Source organism: Numenius arquata, chromosome 2 (assembly GCF_964106895.1).
Source record: "Numenius arquata chromosome 2, bNumArq3.hap1.1, whole genome shotgun sequence".
NCBI lineage: Eukaryota > Metazoa > Chordata > Aves > Charadriiformes > Scolopacidae > Numenius > Numenius arquata.
Window position 1 is genome coordinate 12,319,595 of NC_133577.1, and position 15,394 is coordinate 12,334,988.

The 15,394-nt window shown below is 40.5% G+C and overlaps 1 protein-coding gene across 1 annotated transcript in view; it reads right to left on the reverse strand.

The window, feature by feature from the left end:
- The window catches only part of MTHFD1L (methylenetetrahydrofolate dehydrogenase (NADP+ dependent) 1 like), a 158,100-nt gene that overhangs the window by 71,562 nt on the left and 71,144 nt on the right, over positions 1–15,394 (reverse strand). The gene's annotated exons all lie outside the window — the stretch shown is intronic.

Here is a 15,394-nt window from a genome sequence, read left to right on the forward strand (position 1 = left end):
TGGCCATGTGTCCCCATAACCACAATCAGCTTGCAAAAACCTGCCAGCAGTTTTGACCCTCACGCTTAGAAGGGGACCACAAACAGCTGATTGAACATTTCAGGGCGGGAAACCATCAGCGGGGTCAAGGAGGAGGAGGTGCAGCTCAGCTCTGCTGCTGTGGGAGAAAGCATCTTTCTGTTGGCAGCCGATGCGCTTTAGGAAGTCCCAGCCTTTGTGCATTTGTCCTCACCCCACCGGTCCTTTTCCACCCCTTCGTTTTGCACAGGCTGAAACAATTGCCTGCGTGGCTCTGCTGAGAGGGAGGAAATAGCTGCTGGGGCTGGGGGAGGAAGCAAGAGCTAGCAAACAAGGGGGTGGGCATGCGGGGGGGAGCAGGGACCTCTTGAAATAGTAACATGGCAAGTGTCATGATTAACGTTCCCCAAAATCATTGTAATAAGTGTATTATCTTTTTCCTGAATAGCCCTGAAAAAGACATACCGAACATGGAAACAAAAAAACCACCCCCACCCCACCCCCACCCCCCCAAAAAAGAGGTTTACACAAACACAGTAAGTCACAGGAACAAAGCTAATGTTAGAATAAGTCATATTAAAAGCAGAGCCAGGGATCACATGCCTACTTTCCAGTAAGCCCCATTCTTCTTCTCCAGTCTCCTATGTGGCACAGTGTGATTAATGAGAACTCTGAGTCAGGAATATATAACCATGATCAATCTTTAATATAAACAACAGATAAACTACCAAGTACTTGAGAGGGTGGGAAAATAATTTGTCTCTTATGGAGATTGCCAGCGTATACACATAGCAGTCTCCTAACATTTCCAAACAAAGTTTCCAGGGAGTTAATCCTCTTCATGCCAAGCCTTTTCAAGGGTCAGTTTTCCTTAGAGAAAAGGGGATTGCAAGTCTACCTTTCAGTGAGAGAAAAGCAGAGATTTCAGCCTCCCAGCAAGCCCAGTAACAGCACACACAGCCCTTCAGGGCTCTCCGGGAGGTGCTCAACACCCTTCAGGCAGCCCAAGCAGCCAGGGCAAAGGCCCAGGAAAGCTGCACAGGGGCACTTATCTGGGGAGCTGTGCATATTCCTCTATTCTTTGTAATGATTTCCTTTGATATGGAGGGCAAAACGCACATTTTCCTAAACAACCCAAATCCTCTCTCAATGTTTGAAAAGCTAAAGAACCCCAGGGTGAGCGCTACGACAGGGAGAACGGGATCCCTTCACTGGAAGTGGAGGAAAGGGAGAGGAATGTCGGTGCTTTCTCCAGTGCGCGGAAGGAAACAGGATGTAGTAGAAAAGCTGCCTGGATGAAAGTTGCTAACTCCCATTTTATTTCCTCTGAGGAATAGTGAGGAGATAGAGTAATATGCCAAGCTATTATATTTTAAAATCTTTGTGCTGAAACACTTAATACAATTACTTTCACATTGTTTCCTGCTTTCAAATGAAAGCGTCAATGAAAAACAAATGCAGACTTTAAATGGGAAGTTTCAAGCTAGTCTACATTTAGAGATTATGAGATAAAACAGTTAATCGCTTTAAATGTAACAACAGAAATATAAAGTAACACACGGGTTCACTTATTTGGTTTATCATTTCTCATACGTGGTTTGTCAACAGAAGGCAATTACAGGTTACCTGTGAACTGACGAAAATTTTGGGAACAAACATCTACCTAAGCAGATGTGGTCTGCTGCTGTACCACAACTGAAGGAAAGTTAGTGATGCAGCCACTTCTACTTGGCTACACAGAGTCTTCACCCAGCTTCAGGTCCCCTCCCTAAAAGCCTCTCCATCCCATCCCCTGCCAAGTGGCCACTTCCCAGCCCCCTGAGCCCCTGCTACTTGGGCTGCTGCCCTGCAAGCAGGTAGGGGGTTTGTAAGAGACAGGATGATGCTGGCACCAGGTTAATGGCTTGCTTTGATTTCCTGGCCACAAACACAGCAGCTCTAATGAAAGTAAAGACATAAGTGATTTGCCTTCAGCAAGCTCACAGAAACCACACAGGTGATTTGCACTTCCAGCCCCAGAACACAACCCCATGGCAACACGTGGTGACCCAGATCAGGGATTTTAGAGTCCCAGGCCTTGCTTTGTATTCTGGATCCCCTTCTTGCACTGACGAGACTGGACAATGATCCGGACAAGTACTAAAAGATTATTTTCTGGGTATAATTTTCAGTGAATACAGCTCCCTGGACTGTCAGTGCATGGTCATATATAGTGCAAAACCTAATTCAACAAATACTCCGTTGTTTGATTTTATGCTTCAATTTTATAGCCCAAGTATCATAAGGAACATTAGAATGAAGATTAAAAATTAAAATTTCATGTACCAGCAGTGCACTACCATTACATTACTTTTAATAGTGGGTCACAGGTCAAATCTAGCAATTAATATAGATACATATCAGAAGAAGTAAACTGCATCAAAATGCCCCAATAAGTTCAAATAATTTCTTCTCATAAAAGATCCACGTGAGGGTGGCCAAAAGCTAGGCTCATCCTAACACACCAGGGTAACTGGAGAATCTTGTTTTAAAACAACAGCAGTCAAAACACAACACACAATTACTATAGGTCTTTCTACAGGTCATTTCCATAACATCTACTTCACTCCGTTCAGCTACCAAAATAACCAACAAACCATAGTTTTCATTCAGAGCAAGAACCAAAAATATCCAAATCAGGTACAAAAGGGGAAGGAAAAGCTCATAAACGTGGAATTAGCGATGATGAGAAGTCTGTCAGGTGGTATAAAGTCAGAACAATTGATACTCTTCACTGAAGTCTCTAACTCCACTTGAGGGTTCAGGCAAACGAACAAATCCCTCTGACGGTTTTGTTTCTTGTTTATAATTACCATAACCTCTTCATGGAATTACTGCCTTGCCAAGCACATCTGGGAATATTTTATCACCTATGCATGACAATAGCTTAAATAGTCAGTGTCATGGTTTAAGCAGCTAATCAGATTTCATCGTCATGCTTAATACAAAATGTAATTTTTCTCCGCCTAAACATACATCTATCATGCTATAGTTGCATTAAGTGGTTCCACATTAGCCTCACATTTACATACTGCTTAAAAGCCTTACAGAAAATGATGTTTAGAATTTTTTTAAAAAGATATTTCACCCACAATTGAACTTCATGTAAACTGGGGGTAATTTCTAGTGAAAGTAGCTTCTCCCTGCTCAGCCCTTTCTATCAACAATCAACGTCAAAATAAAACATTTGTACTCTAAAGGGCCCAGACAGATGCACACACGAGGTGAAGCTTTAGGACACGAATTGTGAGCCTGGATTCCTGAACAATGTAAAAGGAAATGGAAACTCTGAGCTGCAAGCTGCCATTTACTCCCCGCATGTAAACATATCTGTTCTGGTGCAGCTGTCGGCTGGTAAACTCAGGAAAAGAAGAGTTCAAAGTCACAGAAGCACATGAACTGTGAACCTGGAGCTGGAAGCACGCTAGCTGTAAAGTACTGATACGTTCTTGTTTAAGTGAAAAATACCCATGTGCACAACCGCCAAGATAAACTAGGATGATCAGTGATTTATCTAACAGGATATCATATTTTTTTGTTAGTATAGCTAGGGATGAATAAACCAGATGTTTGTCCATTCTGACTCTAGCAATTTATCTGATGTGAACTTCATTATTATGAGTGATTTTGGAATGCAACAGATACCTTTTTTTCTTTTTCTTTCCCCTCTCTCCTAACAGAGGGAGTTTTCCTGTTCTTTTTTTTCCCTGACGCGTTCTCAGATGGCATGCAACACAGGCACTCGCTGCTACCACCACTGGACACAAAGTCCCGCAGAAAAATGCACATGCATATGTTAATTTTTTCATGCCATGAAGAAAATAATTTGCATTGGTTATCAAAGTTTTTACCTCCCCATTGGAGTTAACAGGAACTTTTCACCCTTTGCTCTGCAGAAGTACAGGCACTGGAGGTTTCTGACTGTTGACCACCAATCCATGCTTTTGTCTCAACCAGCAGATATGGGAGTCCTGGCATCTTAAGGCAAAAGGATCACACTTCTAACAGCTATTAATTAGTTTTCTTCCACAAGAACACCTGACCAAAATAAACTTTATTCTCAGAAAGCAGATTATATGAAGTTATCTTCAATAGTAGATTACCATTCACTCAAGACTCTGCGTGGAAGTCTCTCCAAACGTAGACAGAGAGCAGCCCATCTGCACGAGCACCCCCAGAGAGACACGCTATAAAAGCCTGGTTTCTGGTTCCACCAGAATACCCTCCAAGCCCCTCTAGCACTTGAGATCTCTCTTAACATAGATTTCTTCGGAGGAAAAACAATCTCCTGGAAATTTTCACCTTCTCCACACAACCAAAATACGTCATCTGAAAACAAAGATTTACATTCAAGTACCTTGCCATCATACCCCATGACAGCAGCAGCTCAATTCATGCTGCTTTCCTGCAAGGACACTTGTCTCCAGTGGCCGAGAGTCTCGGGCCTCAGCTGACTGTCACTGCCTCCGGGCAGCAAGGGCTGCATGGGGAGCTTGGTTCCCAGGAATACACCTCATCCGAGTGCTGATTCCCTTGGGACCCCATAACAAGGTATTTTCAACCTCAGCAACATTTCTTTTTCCATACGAGACGAATTTTACCACTGAAATGCACAGCAGCTTTAAATGAGAAAATAGAGATTACAGCGTAACTTCTTACAGTTATTCACTTTGAATACCAACTGCCGTTAACTTTCCAAGAGCATCCCATACATTAAACAAACGAATAGGCACAATGACTCATATAGATTATTCCCAGACTATAGACAAAAAACTAGCAGAAAGCTCACTTTATTTACTACAAGCCAGACAGCTGAAGATAACTCTTAAATCCTGATTCCCTCACAATTAAGGATACAATTCCTCTTTGTGGCTTTTACAGGCCTGCTTATGGATGTATGCTGCATATGTTGGATTTGAAATTCGGCGGGCGGGGAAATCAAACTGAAAACTCCAGGAGCTGACAGGAGTGGCACTGTGTGACAGAAAGCATGCTCTGCCCATCTCCGCAGTTCTGCTTGCCTCCCTCTCTTGAAAATATACAGAAGTGCAATTCCTGCCCACAAAGTACCAATTTAGGGCATGGTTTTACACTGTGGCTCAACCAAATGAGCACCCTGCCTTGCTGAAAGAGCAATTCCTCTTCCCTCTTAATTCTTCCACCTTTCTCCCCTGCTGCCCAGACTTCCAGCAGGTTTTGGCACTCATCTAATTGGGAGGTAAACTGCTGGAATTTGCTAACAAGAAAATAAACAAACAGAAAAACACAGAACAAAAAAAATTTAAATTATCTTTATCCACTGGGTTAGATTTGAATCATCTGAAGTGAGACCAGCCAAGTATCTGAACATGTTCAAACAAGCAGCGAAAGCAGAGAAGCAGAAGCAGGGGAAGGAAGGGAGCCACATTTCAACAGTGGCAAACTGTTAATTTATCCCTAGCCACCTTGTCAAACCATACTCTGATATTTCAAATGTAAAATTTGACATCTTCTCATAGCTCACTAGTAATGAGCTCATTATTTAGATTTATTACTAGAGATTAAAACCCTGAAGACGTCTTACAAACCACAAACAATTCATTCTAATAGAAATAAAGTGAGCTGCATGTGGCTTCACGGGGTACATGTTTCTCTGAATCCCTCTGCTAAGCCTGCTGGGATTTACAGCCACTTCTTAACTCCTGTGTCCTATACTCATGTAAAGACCCATAACTCACAGGCTAAATGTTGGCCCCTGACATGAATTGTAATGCGTAGCTGAATACACTAACCAAATATACACAGCCTCCTCTTTTCTAATCTCCTTCTGATACAATATGAACTAGAAAAAAAAAAAAAATCAAACAAAAGAACTGTGAATTTTAGGTTGCATCCTTTTACCATTCATAGCACGTTTCCTTTGAGGTAACAGAGTATCATTTGCTCATAAGACAGATGATCACATTTTTAAAATGGAACACAATTAATGGCACAGGAATAAAGCAATTACGTTATCTCATACTTAAGAGATCATCGTGGCCTTTGGCAAAGAATTATTAGCCTTATGGTAATTACAAAATTAAAACGTCACCACTTTTTTATTTGGAGTTCTGTGGAAGGAATAATTAACAGCAGCACTGATGGATCTTCATCTGAGGCTGTTCTTTTACAATTCCCCAACTGCAAAGAGTTTATTAATTTATGGTACCCATAGTATTACCCTAAATGCTTAAAATAAAATTCATCACACCTAAACCATGTTTCTCTCTGGGTATCTCATTACCAGACTTTCATTTACTTTCAGTTTTAAAAGACCCAGTTGGCTGAAGCTCCTGCCACAAATACACCTTCCATCAAACTGAAGCTGCTCTCTGTTGAGCTCTCAGGTTTTGGCTCCTCCTACTCCCCTTGGAAGACCTACAGAAAATGGACTTTGAACATGCTTTGAGAAGTCATGTTACAAGCACCTGGAAAATGCTGACTTCCAAGAGGCAGGGAAGGAGCCTGAAGATCTACTTCCCTGGAAAAGTTCTACCCATTTCATCGAATGGCCATTAAGTAACACCTGCCTTAGCACCAATATTGCGCTGCTTCATGAAAAAGAAAATACAGCATGTGAAGGATCTTATTCTTGAGACCGAACACCACTTCAGCATATGCCCTGGAAGATGACATATTTTCTAAAGAGCAGCAGAAAAATCGGGCAATGAGCGATGATACAGGTAGCGAATGACTAATACAGAATTTTATGCAGCCATACAAGATACCCTCTGAGACTACAAGGTACCCTGTTTGAGACACTCATAACTCAGTGACAAAATCCATTTAACCAACTACCACCACACACCGGGCGGTGGCTGTTCGTGCACTCCCGCATACCTTCACAGATGGGCACGGCTGTGAGAGGCAGCCAGGCCAGGCAATCACCTTGCCAGCCACATGTGCTCCTCCTTGTTCTCATCACAAAACAGAAAGCGCCTGTGCACGGATGGTGGGAGAGCGGTGTCGGCTGAGGCTACGGCGGATGCCACACAACAAAGAGCTGCCGCTGAACCAGGATGATCAATGCTCCTGTCACTTGGTGCAATCACCCGCGGCATGCCAGGCACCGAGTCATCAATCACCGCAGCGTAAGCCTACTCCATAATGCATGCAACTATTTGCCTCGGGCTGCCGCCTTCTTAGAACTCCCCCAGACCCTTTACCAAGGCACACATTTTCAGAAGTATTCCCCACTCTGCCTTTCTAAAATCCTGGGGAGCGCCTGCTTATTATGATAATGATTTTGCCCATGATTTAGGCACTGTCTTTTCAGTGTACGCGCTCCTTCTAGAAGAAGGAGCAGGTTCTGGTTTTATCTCATTCCGTTCAGTCTTTGCTGGGAGACAGAACGCCTTGCCTTCGTGGCTGCCCTGGGAGGGGACGCCAACACCACTAAACTTGCCAAAACTACTGAGCCATGTTTTAGAAATTCATGAAAAAAGGCATCTCCTCTTATGTATCCCCAGGAAGACGACTATTCCACTGCACTGGCAGTTTCTCTTGATGAAAAAACGGCCCAGTGAAACATCTGATGCAAAGGTGGTAAATTACAAGACCATTCCAAGAGCTTAGCTGGAGAGCTCTGTGCTGGTGGAAATTCTACAAAAAGTGTGATACATGTTTCAAGCACATACAGAATTTAAGATATCAATACACAGAATGACTTTCCATAGAGAGAGAACACAACAGATATTATCAGTAGTATTTGGGGAGATGGAGAAAAAAATGCCTAGTGGTGAGAACATGCAGCATGAGCCTCAGAAGAGCAGACAAGGGCAGAAGAAGCAGGCATGTAAAGCCCACTCTGCTGCACAGACTTTATGTAATAGCCACATGCATGGAGAAATACAGCAGGAGCAACCTTGGAAATCGTGGAAGCTTTTCAGATGTGAGCCCTCCAAAACATTTTGCAGATAGGCATTAGCTTGGTTGTAATCACCCACATTTTTAAAATAAACTCTACACAAAGACAGTATTTGAACCTCTACTCAAAGTGTAAGATTGATGGCTTGTGTCAAACTTCTTAATATGTATTTACTGTTTTCCCTATAATTTTTGGATGAGGAAAAAGGACTCAGCTGGTTAAAATTGCTGTGGAAAATAACTGTCTGCTGAACCATATGTGTGTGCATATGTGTAATCTATCTTATAGAAAGAATTACAAACTGAGGAGAGTGAAGGTACTAAGGTCACACACCAACAAATCCCACATGGAGAAGGATTTCCCTACATGGATTTCCCAGTTAAGAACACAACCAAAACCAAAATCAAACCAAACCATAACTCTGCTAGTTTACAGGCCAAATCCTTTCATCTGCTCATGGCTACACCAATTCTTTAATGCCTATTGTGAATTTATCCACTTAACCACAATTCATGTAATTAAGGCAATGGAATTGCCACTGCAAACTACGCATTACCATTTCTGAAATATTTGTACATTATTAGTGGATCCTCCTTGACTACAGATTATAAATTATCAATTTTTTTTTCGGTTCCTCTTCATAATTGGCCATCATGTTGTCATCTCAACTACTCTCTTGTCCTTGGCTCTCCTCCGCATTTTTGTGCTTTCCTACTCCTCGTGCAGCGAAGGACCCCAGACTACACACTGAATTCCTAATCGGCTGCAGGAAAAGCTGAAATCTGCAACCAGTGATTTATGAAGCTGTTACTCAGCCTCTTGGGAGCTCTCTTTGAGACGCGGTGGATGGAGGCAGCAGATAGATGCAGCGTCCTCATGCATGTAAAGCATCTGCTCCATCCCTGAAGCTTCATTCCCCCTCAGAGCTTGTAGCTGGGGCTAAGCTGAAGACACATTACAAGCATGTGCCTTATTACTGCAGAAAGCGAAGCTGAAGAGCTTGAGATTGTCAGCTCCAATAAAGCTGTCAGCACAGCAAATCAAGGATAAAGGGACCGACAAAAAGACCCTCCATATAAAAGACAGATAGGCCACCCAAAATTTAAAAGTAGTTGTAACCCACATTTTCTCTCACTGTATTTGAATCTGTTTTCTCAATCAAATCAAATTAATTACACAGCAGTTATATAAAACTGCAAAAATAAAATGGCCAGGTCAGAGCAGCAAACTGACCCTGATATACCATTTAGGATATTAATATTTTCTTTTAATGTATTATTTTTTATAATCAGAGAACAGTCTCCAAACACTTACAAATACTGTCAACATCTGACCTTCAAAAGCACTTTGGCTATTTGCCAAAGCAACAGTTTTCCCATTAACAAATCATACAGCCATACATAATGTAGTATTATTTGCAATCTAATTAACATGTTTAGAAATGGTTCAGAAACATATTTATATCCCTAGTCATGAATTCTCGATATTTTTCTTTAAACCTAATCCCACTGGTCATAAAAATCACGTATGCAAGAAAACTTAATTTCTGTTCTCAAAGAGAAGTAACTATTTTCTTTTAAAACAATCTAGAAGTTCCCAGCATAGAACAACGCATATGGTTTGTTGTTTGAAAATTTAAAAAACCCAACAATTTGACATCAGCATACATTCTGAGAAATCACCGTATGTTCCTTTTATATTGTCTTATTAAAGAGTACTTCGTAAAATTTATGAGGCAAAACTAAACATCTGCAAATAAAAATCTTAGGAACCCTCTGCATGTGCATTTTTCTTCCGAGAACATCTAAAGACATACCTTAACCTTCTCCCCAGACCATAACATAATTTCAAACTGGGCTGGTAGAAAGGGTAGCACATGATGAGAAAAAAACCCCTAAACATTTGAGAGTTCTGATCCCAAAGAAGACAACGTAGCTTTGAACAATTCTCCCTGAAATGCCTTTTAACTGAACTCTCAGTGTGCGTGTCTTTATGGAATACCTGTGGAAAACAGAAAATCAACCTTGCCAAATATAAATTCCTACTAGTTTATATTAAAACTCTGCCAACCATAATTACCCTAATCAAAAATGGAAATACATTTTATGTATTTATGTCCTTACCACACTTCACATTTGTATTGACTTCTCTGGAGCCTTTAAGATTTAAGTCAACAGTTCACAAAGTAAATACACATATAAACAAACCTTGCCCCCTCTATCATTGTACATTATTAACAATTTTAATTATAAAAATTGTCAGAAATCAAAGCACTCCTGCCTGCAGATTGAGAACGACTCAGAAAATAAAAAGCAAAAAATGGATTCTCCAACCTGATAGAAATGCTTGAACAAATCTATTTCTTATGCAAGTAGTCCACAAAAAGAACATTAGATTTCAGTATCAAAACGCCAGTAAAACAAACAAACAAAAAATCTAATAAAGAGCTTTCGTTTTCAAATGATATTAAAAATAAACCATCCACTAAAATTAAAATTCAGCCTTTGAAATGGGACTTGAACTCTTGATGCGTATTCTACCCTGCTGACCCTTGCTAGAGGGTGTAAGTCAATATGAAATACTCACAAATGGAAAGAGGATGATGGATTTTCTGCCAAGTAACCCTAAGCAAAAGTAATGCTGTTAGCTAGGAGGCCTGCTTTTACTTCCTTTGCCAAGTGATGAATTAAGAGAACTTCCTAGCATATATGTTTTACTGTTTGCATTTTTTTAATCTCTGGCTCTCTCTTCTTATAAATAAAAGCAATACAACCAGTAGGTAACAAAAGAACAAAAGGAACTGCTTATTTGCTTCTTACGAGTTGGGAGTTTTAAAACTAGGTAAGATTGCTAACTTGAGGAGGGAAGGGAAAACAAATATGACAGAAGTTGCATTGTCATCAGTTTCTACTCAGTAGAATTGTATTTTATTTATCAGGAACTGGCCAGTGCCTCTACTTTCTGAATGAATGACAGATCCTTCCTATCTATTTTTACCTCTGGATAACTGTCCTGAGACCGAGAATAATGGATAGCCCTTAACAGTTGTACACTCCATACTTTTAATTTATGAATGTCATTGACAGAGGAAAGACTTGTGTTAAGTTCTAACATGTTGCAGAAGAGGTCAGCATACAGAGCATTAAAATACCACGTCAGCTTGACAGTGAATTCCTTATGCATATTTAAGTCCTGGCAGCTGCCATGGCTCTACAAGAGCCCTGTTACCTTAAAGTTCCTATTACCGTAGTGTTTGGTTCTCCCCATTTGCTATGGTGAGACAGTTCATGCCCCTAAGAAAGTTTATAAACTAAATAAACAAATGGGGAAGAATGAGATTAAATATGCAGACATGGAGGCTGAAATAACTTGCTTAAGGCCATGAAGCTAATCAAGGATGGAGGTGGTAATGAGATGTATGCCCCCTGACATGCACTATGGTGCCTCAGCCGCTAGACTCAGAGAACGTGCGCTGCTGGTGGCAAAGGGTGGACTCAGCAACTCTGCCTCCTCATCTTTTCCTGTAGAAGAAGGAGGAGAAAGGATGGGGCTCCTCAAGACACCAGCTCCTCAGGAGCCAGCCAGCAGGAACGTTCACGTCGCCCTTCCTGCCTCCCCATCGTCACCACAGCAAATCCCCCAGCCACAAAATCCCAACCCATACACTACCTCACAATATCTCCCTTCTACTCTGAAAACCCGTGTGAAGAAAACAAAGCGTGGCTTTCTCAAATAGGGTACGCATGTCCAGTTGTCCACTTGCTTCTGACCCAGCCCGTTCAGTTATGGTGGGACACTTCACCCAGCACACGCGCAACACACACACACACGTGCCACTTCACAGCTCTTAGCCTGGGAGAAAACCATTTGATTCCTTTGCCAGTGAGGCACACAGCAGCATCCATCCACCCGCAAAGTTTCAAAAAAACTTGAAAACAACCGTGCAAGGCCACGCTCTCTCTTCAATATCTTCTATTGTGTCATCGTCGTAGTTTAAATTGCTTTCCTCACACTGAAATCACTTCACCCGTGATTTCAAACTCCTCTAAATGTACTAAATAAAATACCTGGTCTCTCACATGACACCTGGCCTGAGAACAGTGGTAACTGCTGGTCACTAGGAGGAAAGGCAGTCAAATACATAGCTTTGTAATCCTGCAGGGTAGCCTTTCTGAGCAGACAATACATAACTATTAATTGCTCAAGTTCTAAAAGAAAGGAAAAGACAGACAGAGTTGCTACACAAGAGAATGAGTGTCAGAGCCTGCAAAAGAAATTAAAACAAATTGCAAGTGTCTTCAGCCACACAAATTAAAAAGTAGAAGCTAATAAAGTGAGGTCTCCATAATATATTCAAGATGGAATTAAAAAAACAAAAATTAATAAGAATTGAATGCACTATTCTTAACAAAGAGTGCATCAGGAATTTCAAAATCCTGGAAGAAAAAAAACCCCAATCATAAATCTTGTATAAGCATTTTAAGCAAGTCCCTTTTCTCTTGGTGCCTTGTATCTGAAAAGTATTAAAACCTGTATTTAAGTACTGTAAAAGGAGTGGGGGAAACACAAGTGACTTAATGGTTTTCAGGCACATTTTTAAGAAAAGAATAATTTTTAAAAAATTGAGATACTTTAGAACCTTTGTCTACCAGAGGTTGGCTATGCCAGATGCAAACCTTTCTCCAGCAACGAAAATGTGACAATATCTCATCAATGTGGCCTTCAGGGAAAAAAACATCTGCTACAGCAATATATAGGAATGTGTTAGCAAGGCTAGAAAAAAATTATGATTACATGATTAAGAGAAAGAAGAACAGGCAGCCACGATAGGAGAACTGAGGGACCAGCCTGGGGGCTCTCATTTACTATTTGCTAAACAACCTCAGAAGAAAGACTGAGGAACACTGATGGTGATGCCAAAGTTTGAAAGTATCACCAACGTGGAGAGGAACTAGGATATCACACAGGAAAAAGCTGCTGTGATGTTTAGGAAGAAATGAAGAGAAACAGAATGAAAGTTTTTAGTAAACAGACATTGCCACTGGAGATTAATGACAAAAATCTGTCCTACAATTTGGGAACTTCATACTTGCAAACATCAGAGAAGAGCCTGGGAGCCTAGCAGTATTAAGTCAATCCCAGAATGAGTGATGTATGGAAAATGAGGTAAAAAAAAAAAAAAAAAAAAAAAAAAAAAAGTGACTGATCTGAGGATAAACACCAGCAAGGTAAGAATGACTTTGCAGAGCTCTGTGCATGCACCTGTGTTGAAGAAAATGAACACTGTGACACATGCAGAAACTAAAAAAGCAGATACGCTGTGCTGTAGGAATGGCAAGTCTAGCATTAATTATAAAATATTAGAAAAGCTGTGCTTGTTTAATTATACAGTACAAAAATTATCACCCGAGAGAGAGAAGGCTAAGCTGGAAGACAATATTAGAGAAGAAGAGCAAACGAGTCCAAATTGGCCACAGAAACCCAGCTAGCTTATCAGCAGTAGCAGCAAGAGTTAAAAATCCAAGCTAGTTTCCAACTGGAGCTCAGTCAGTTTATGAAGATCATCTGATACGCTTGTCAAATAAAGCAGAGAATTCAGCTAAATGGCTGATGATTTATAATTACATGTTCTTTTATTCCTGCAAATTGCTCCTCATCACTCTGGATATCAACAACAGATTTGGGAACATACAAATTTACAAACATACAACATTTACAAATACATTTTGTGGTGAGGGAACGCCAAGCGAATTTCTAACACTTTGTAGACATATTTTTTCTTTAAAGGGAAGAAGTCTCTCTGCAAGACAGTTCATAATTTGGGAGCTTTTCTCTTCAAAATAGCATCGCCTCTCATTGAGGAAAACATCACTGTTTTAAGACAAGTGTAATATTAGTTAGACATAATTCAACAGTTCACAATCAATACTAACTTTCTGGTTTGAATTTAGCTTTGCATAATTTACAAGCTCACAAACTAATTCAACTCTGAAATACAGTGACATAAGATACCAAGGTCAATGCTAGAATTCTTCCCGACACACAAGACTTTCAGGGCAGCTCTCTTCTACCCAGCCTTCCTTCTGAAAAGCTTTAGTTTGGCAATGTATCCTAAAGATCAGGACTGTCACAAGAAAAAGTTTCAAGAGCTCTGTAGTGAAAAAGTGGAGTCACTCAGAACTTTCTCAAGGACTCTGAATACACAAAGATAATAAAAAGGTTTTGACTCTCATGTGGAATAATTCATAAATTATTTCAAGACCATTTTAAGCATTTTCTGCAATAGGAAGTCATTTAAATCATTGTCACCTGACTTTCAGTGGCAGCAATCCATAAGCAAGGGATGCATGATTTGCACCCAGATTATTTGTGACAAGGCAGTAAGTAAGATCAGCTTTCAGGAACTTTGACTTCCCGTCAGTGAAGGAATATGTGTTGCACGACAACTCGTCTCTGAAGACTTTCCAGCTTACTGCTAAGAAAACTTGCTAAGATTTTAAAAGCAAAGGAGAACAGGAGAAGATTTTTTTGTTTCCACTCTACAACACGTGAAAGAAATGGAACTTATTTTTACCTCGGCAAATGTGAAGAAAGAAATAAAAAGGGCATCTGGGATGTGAATGGCATCACCATTCATAAGTGAATGGCAAAGATTCACAGATATTCTAGCAGTAATGGTACCTTATTTTGCAGTTTGTGGTACCTCTGTGCCTTGTACTACAAGACCACGATTTTAAGAGCCTTGCAGCAATACTGACTAGCACAGTATCACCTTCCTCCCCAATATCCCACTGCCACAGTTGTGCTAAGCACAGCTGCTTGAGCAGCTGCACTAGGAATGGGATGAGGGAAAACACTGTCAAGTTTTGAACATCCCTTCTCTAGTTTGTAGCACACACGTCTCAGAGTAGGTCAGCTACAGCTAGGCTGACAATGCTTGCCCCACGAAACCTTTAGCCTTGCTTTAACACTTAAAGCAAGAAAAAACCACAGTGATTCAAAGAGCAAAATATTGGAACACAATCACATTACATTTTGTTGCTTGTGAAAATAAGGAGTGAAGAAGTAAGAGATGAAATAACACAAGGTAGAAAGACGCTGGACAGAATCTTAAAGCTCTCTGGAGGAGTGTCACTGCATGGAACCCCCTTCTAGTAGTATCAAGCAACAAAAAATATGAAAAAGAAATCCTTGAACTCAACATTTAAATGTAATAATATCACATGTACTACTGGTGCCAAAAGAAGTTTAGCCAAAGTATTTGGGCTTTATTTCCTTTTTTGGAAAAAGACTACTACTAGGAACATACTTTGAAGTGTCTTATGATATTAAAAAAATCTACTGGCAATTATTCAGTTAGTGTATTAAACACACATAAGGTGGTTTATAAGCTTGTTATACAACGTCTGCTCTGAGAGGATGTAAATCGGATACCCTTTGAAATACAACTTT